Genomic DNA, 6,165 nt, shown 5'->3' on the forward strand with positions numbered 1-6,165 from the left:
ATTAGTCTAAGTCATTTTATTGTGTATTCTGAAAAATTACCAGGCTCTTCTCTGAGATTATGAGCTCTCTGAGAAAATTTACCATTTTTCTTTCCTTTTAGCACAGACCCTGACATATTTTAGGTACTTGATAAATTTAATAAGTAAATGAATGGCTCCTGGGATGCTGGGAACTTTTAATCAAAAGCCTACAGGAGATTTATACCATACTCTATTCTGATTATTTCTTACAGGCCAACCAAAAAGTCTTTGTAACATTAATTTGTTCGCCTTATATTAGTTGTTCCCATAGATGATTAGAACATTATTTTTAAATACCTTGGTTCTGTTTTCCTCTTATTTTTTGTCATAGTTAGGTGTACTTTTAGAAATGAAATATTTTACAAGCCAATATTTAGAAACAGGAACTAATTTAAAGCCAAAATTCATTTTCAAGATTTACTTTAAATAATGAAAGCAAGAAACTGAGACGGTTCCAAAAAAACCATTATAATTTTCCCTCTGAAATATATAAATCAACATTCTAAAATAGTTAAGAATTCTGTTCTTCTTTTTTCTGCCCACTCTTTTCACTTGTGATAATGGTTGAACTGACTCATTATGCTGATGAAATATTAGTTCCTGATTTCAGAAGGTGATGATTTCCATTTACTAAATAAAAAGCTAAATGTGCTTACAGTGTGGTAAACAACCAATTGAAAAGAGACGTGCATGGACCACACTGTGCTAGATCCATCTCAGTAGCTCCGGAACCCTTAATCACCACATAGGAGAGGCAGCCAGAGTCCAGGTAAGCTGAACATTTCTCAGTGAAAAACCAGCAATACAAAAGTGGATGCTCATAGCCATCCTAACTAAGCACAGGGTCCCCAACGGAGTTGCTGGAAAAAGGACCCAAGGAGCTGAAGGCATTTGCACCCCCATAGGAGGAACAACAATATGACCAACCAGTACTCCCAGAGCTCCCAGGCACTAAACCACTAACCAAGAGTACACATGGAGGGACCCATGGCTCCAGCTGCATATGTAGCAGAGGATAGCCTTGTGGGGCATTAATGAGAGGAGAGGCTTCACAGGCTTGGCCCTGTGAAGACTCAATGCACCAGTATAGGGGAATGGCAAGACAGAGAAACGGGAGTGGGTGAGTTAGTGAGCAGGGGCAGGGGGGATGGGATAGGTTTTCAGAGGGGAAACAAGGAAAGGAGATAGCATTTGAAATGTAAATAAAGAAAATAATAAAAAAGAAAAGAAAAGAAAAGAAAAACCAGCATTCCATGATGAGGGCTGGAAGAAATCTAGACAAAGTTGACAATGGTGACTGATCAACATTCATCCCAAAGGAAATTGTTGAAAATTCACTGAGGCATTGCATAACTACAAATCTGGTTTCAGAATTCTAAGCTGGAGATGCGCAGTCTTCTACATGAGGCATCACAGGGAAGGCAAAAACTCAAAACCCATCAAGAAAAATGTACAGCTGGGACTGCACATTTATTTTTTTTACATTGTACTCACTTTATCTCTTATTTTAATTTTAAATCTTCACTGCTATATAATTGTTCTTGTTTGTTTGGTTGGTTGGTTGATTTTGGTTGTTTGGATTTGGTTTTTTGAGACAGGGTTTCTCTGTATAGCCCTGGCTGTCCTGGAACTCACTCTGTAGACTAGGCTGGCCTCCAACTCAGAAATCCGCCTGCCTCTGCCTCTCAGAGTGCTGGGATTACAGGCATGAGCCACCACTGCCCAGCTCATATAATTTTTTTAATAGTCATGCTTTAGGTATTGTTTCTTTATTGGGCTTGGTCATTATTTTGTGTTCTGCACACATTCTATTGTGACTCTCATATTCATCCTAAAAAAAAAAAAAAAAAAAAAAACCTATGTGCTTCTTTCTCTTCCACATCACCGCCTCCTGACTTCTTAACTGTACCTTTCTACAACCTCAACAATCTATAAACTCTTTTGATTATAGCAATGCTCCAATTTCCTGTTCCACCTACTTTTCCTCCTTACATTTTAAAAAACGTTAATTGGCTCTTTGTGTTTTTTTTTTTCCATCATGACCCCAATCCCACTCATCTCCCTTCCCCTCATCCACACCTTGCAACCTTCCCCTAAAAAGGGAAAAAAAAAACTCATTGTGGAAACTGTAGTGTATCACAGTGTGTCCCACAGTTCACCCTTTTGTTCACATTTTGTTGCTTGCAAATCTTCACTTCAATGACTCACTGGTCTGGTTCAGGCCTCTGTCTTCTGCTCCTCTATCAGTACTGAACCCTCACTGGGGCTCCTCTTGTATATCCTATCTTACCTTATGTCATGAGGCATCCTGTACTTCTGAATCTCTAGGACTGCCCCTTTTATGCCCCCCAGCAGTTAATCCATAGGTTAGATGGTGGGGTGGGCCAATCCAGATCCCTGGATCTAGACCTGAAAGGTAACTAACCTGTTCAGCCCTCCAACTTTCCCACTTTCACGCTCTCAGGGCTGGCTCACCAGCATCCCCTGCTATCAGGGCCAGCTCTACCCTGCTTGCCAAGCAATGTGCCTGCTCTCCTGAGTATTGTGATTGGTAAGGGATGTGGCCAGTTTTACCACTCTCATGAACCTTGTTGGGCCCACTCTTCTGCCTGCCATAGATGGTGAGTCATGAGGGAGGTAAGGAGGACATCCCTTCCTTGTTCATGCCACCGCCCAGCACATAAGAGGCACGGCCAGGTCTCCTACACTCATACTTTAAGGGATGCATCACCCATCACCTCCACATCCAGGGTCAGCTCTACTCTGCTGCCCAGGCAAGATGCAAGGCCTGTTCTCCTGCATGCTATAGCTGATGAGGAACAGGGCCAGCTCTCCTATTCTCATGATCCTATGTTTTCTCTTGCCTGACTCAGGTGGTGAAGGATGAGGAGAGAGAAGAGTATCTCTCCCTCATCCAGTGCTAGGGCCAGCCCTCCAATGCTCCTATCTTGTGGCTAGCTAACCTGCAACTCCTACAATGTATTGATTGATCTCCAAAGTATTGTAGCTGACTAGGGATGGGTCAGTTCTCCTCTCTCATACTCCTGGGACTAGCTCTTCCATGATGTCCAGGTGAAGGGTGAGGCCAGTTCTGAATAGTCTTCAAACATCAAAATGTCCTAGACCAGCAGACCAAACCAAGGATTTCCACCTGGCCTTTGGTGGTAACCAGCCCCTGCTCCTACAGAGCCATGGACTTAGACATAGCCCCTGATGGCACCATAGGCCAGGTGCCATCTGGCCTATGATTCCCTACCATGATTCCATGTGTCATCAAAGGCTACTCACATCAGGCTGTTCCTCACTACCCTATAATTCTCAAATTCTGCCTCTCTTCATTGTGCTCATATGCCCTGTTTCTTTTTTTCTTTCATTTCTCCATCACTTACTTGCTCCTCTTAATGAATTGCAGGGTCTCTGATTATCTCGGGTTGCGTCAGCAGTAGTTTCAGGAGTGTTATTCTGTTCTTGTGTATTATAGCATCTCTGGCAATGGTCTGCACCCTAGACATGCAAAGTGGCTGCCTGTTTGTTATCTCAGGATATCTTTGTGTCCAGAGAGCTTATGGTGTCAATCTGGTGATCATTTTGGGCTCCTCACATGGCCGGGGAAGATCTTTTTGTATCAAGCTTTCTCCCACAGTTGTCCAGGGCCCTCAGTCTCAGGCAGGGTTCTTCTGATCTCTGGCTTGTTACTGGTCCTGGGAGCTGTCAGGGCCTGCACATCACAGGGCTGGTGGTCATCTCTGGCTTGCTTTTTTTCAGAGAATGTTAGGCTACTCATCACTCAGATGTTCATAGGTCAGAACACTGAGAACAGACATAGCCCCTCTCTCCATTCTGCTCCCTCCTGGCACTCATATGACACAGCAGCCACACCTGCAACTCCTCCTGGGGCAGGGCTCACCTTATATTTTTTTTTAGTTGATATAATGTTGCTTCTTATCAATTCTTACCTACTTCCTCCCATTCTTATATTTAGTAAGTATTATCTCAGCACAGATCACACAATCCTTGTATCCTCAAACAGTTACTGAATTTAAAAGGATGATTGTTTCAAATATTATGATATTTATATAGTGGGCATATCCATAAGTTGTGGTTGCTTCTGCAGTTAATATTTGACTCAAAGAGAGGTGATGATGACTATTTGATGGACTGAGCAAATGGGCATATTTAACAAGTGATTTCCACTGCCATTTCATTGGATCTGAATGACAACATTCAAGACTATAATTATTACATTCTACTCTTATTTGAACATTGTGAATATTGCAATTGGCAGAAAATAGCTGTTAAAAAATATACCCAGAAACACAAGATCAATTCCAGAAACCCAAGCAATGTAATAAAACAAGGCATTATGATCACCTTTAAAATATAAGTTTTCCAGGAATGGATTGCAATGAGAGTAAATTAGATAAAATTCCAGTGAAAGTATTCAGACAATTAGATATAACAGAGCACAACCCCTAGATAAAGAAATATAAGATATCAACAACTGTTGAGAGATACAGACTTATCCTACCCCAGAAATCAGTCCCTTATATAATAGCAAATAATCAGCCCTAAAAAAACATACATACAAGTAACATTAAATTTATATTAATATACTTATTCCTATATATTAATATGCACTTATATATGTTCACATATAGTTACATGTATATAACAATAATTAAAAAGAAAGAGGTCATGGATATGGTACAGAATAGAATATGTATGCAGGGGAGTGGAGGAAAAAGCAGGGAAGAAAGTACGCTATATTGTCTTGGACGGGGTTTCTTTTCCTTTTTTTTTTTTTTTTTTTTTTTTTTTTTTTTTTTTTTTTTTAGACAGAGTTTCTATTCCTCCACAAACATCATTACCAAAAAGCAAGTTGAGGAGGAAAGGGTTTGTTCAGCTTACACTTCCACACAGCTGTTCATCACCAAAGGAGGTCAGGACTGGAACTCAAGCAGGTCAGGAAGCAGGAGCTGATGCAGAGGCCATGGAAGGATGTTTCTTACTGGCTTGTCTCCCATGTTTTGCTCTCTTATAGAACCCAAGAATACCAGCCCAGGGATGGGACCACCCACAATGGGCCCTCCCTACTTGATCACTAATTGAGAAAATACTGTACAACTGGATGTCATCAACGCATTTCCTCACCTGAAGTTCCTTTCTCTGTGAACTTCAGCTTGTGGCAAGTTGACTCACAAAATCAGCCAGTACATACATTTTAATGAAAAATAAAATGGAAAGAAAGACAGAATATACAAAGACAAAAGAAACCTCAGGAGGGAAGCATGGGAAACAGATTCCAAAGCAAGCAGATGCTGATCTAAAAAAAAAAGTCTTCAAAACAAATTTAGTCAGAATAGGAGAGAAAAGCAAACAGTCTAGTAAGATATATATATATATATATATATATATATATATATATATATATATATATATATGAAACAGTGTAAATCACATAAGCCCCTCATATCAGCACATTCCATTTTATAAAATAAGCAATACTGTATGAAAAGTCACAGATTAATATCAGCACAATGGTAGTATTTGATTTCTACTCTCCACTCTCACTAAAATATATATCCAGATAAAAGCAGAGTACTGTCAGAGTTAAATGACATTATTGATGAAATAAACCGAACCCCATCTACAGAATATTCCATCTAAATAACAAATATTCTACTCTGCAACTCAAGCAACTCTCTAAAAATACTTCCTATAATGAGGTACTTCATACAAACTACATTGTAACAAATACAGGAAATTTGAAATAATATCTTGCATTTCCTTTGATTGTGATTGAATGAAACTAAGAATGAAGAAAGTGGCATAATATAAATAAAATTACAGAGTGTGAGAAACACACTTTTGAATGAGACTTGGCAAAGAAATGTATCTATCTATCTATCTATCTATCTATCTGTGTGTGTGTGTGTGCACGCGTGAGCACGTGCACGCACACACACACAATGACATAAGTTTGTCCATGTATATTTCAAATAATAAAAAAGGGGCATGATAACAAGACAGCATCCATCATGGAATAAAGCAGGTATGGATCCATGGAACCAAATTTAGGACCCCAGAACAAACGCATATAGCCACAATCATCTGAGTTTTCACAAAGATGCCAAAGACTTGCAA

The 6,165-nt window shown here is 39.8% G+C and overlaps 1 non-coding gene across 1 annotated transcript; it reads right to left on the reverse strand.

Annotated features, from left to right (window-relative positions):
- Positions 1–3,788: 3,788 nt before the first annotated feature.
- Positions 3,789–3,922, reverse strand: LOC127696902 (small nucleolar RNA SNORA17). The gene has a single exon (XR_007980349.1). It is a non-coding gene; the product is annotated as a small nucleolar RNA SNORA17 (small nucleolar RNA).
- Between the last annotated feature and the right edge of the window lie 2,243 nt (positions 3,923–6,165).

Source organism: Apodemus sylvaticus, chromosome 11 (genome assembly GCF_947179515.1).
Source record: "Apodemus sylvaticus chromosome 11, mApoSyl1.1, whole genome shotgun sequence".
NCBI classification, from domain to species: domain Eukaryota; kingdom Metazoa; phylum Chordata; class Mammalia; order Rodentia; family Muridae; genus Apodemus; species Apodemus sylvaticus.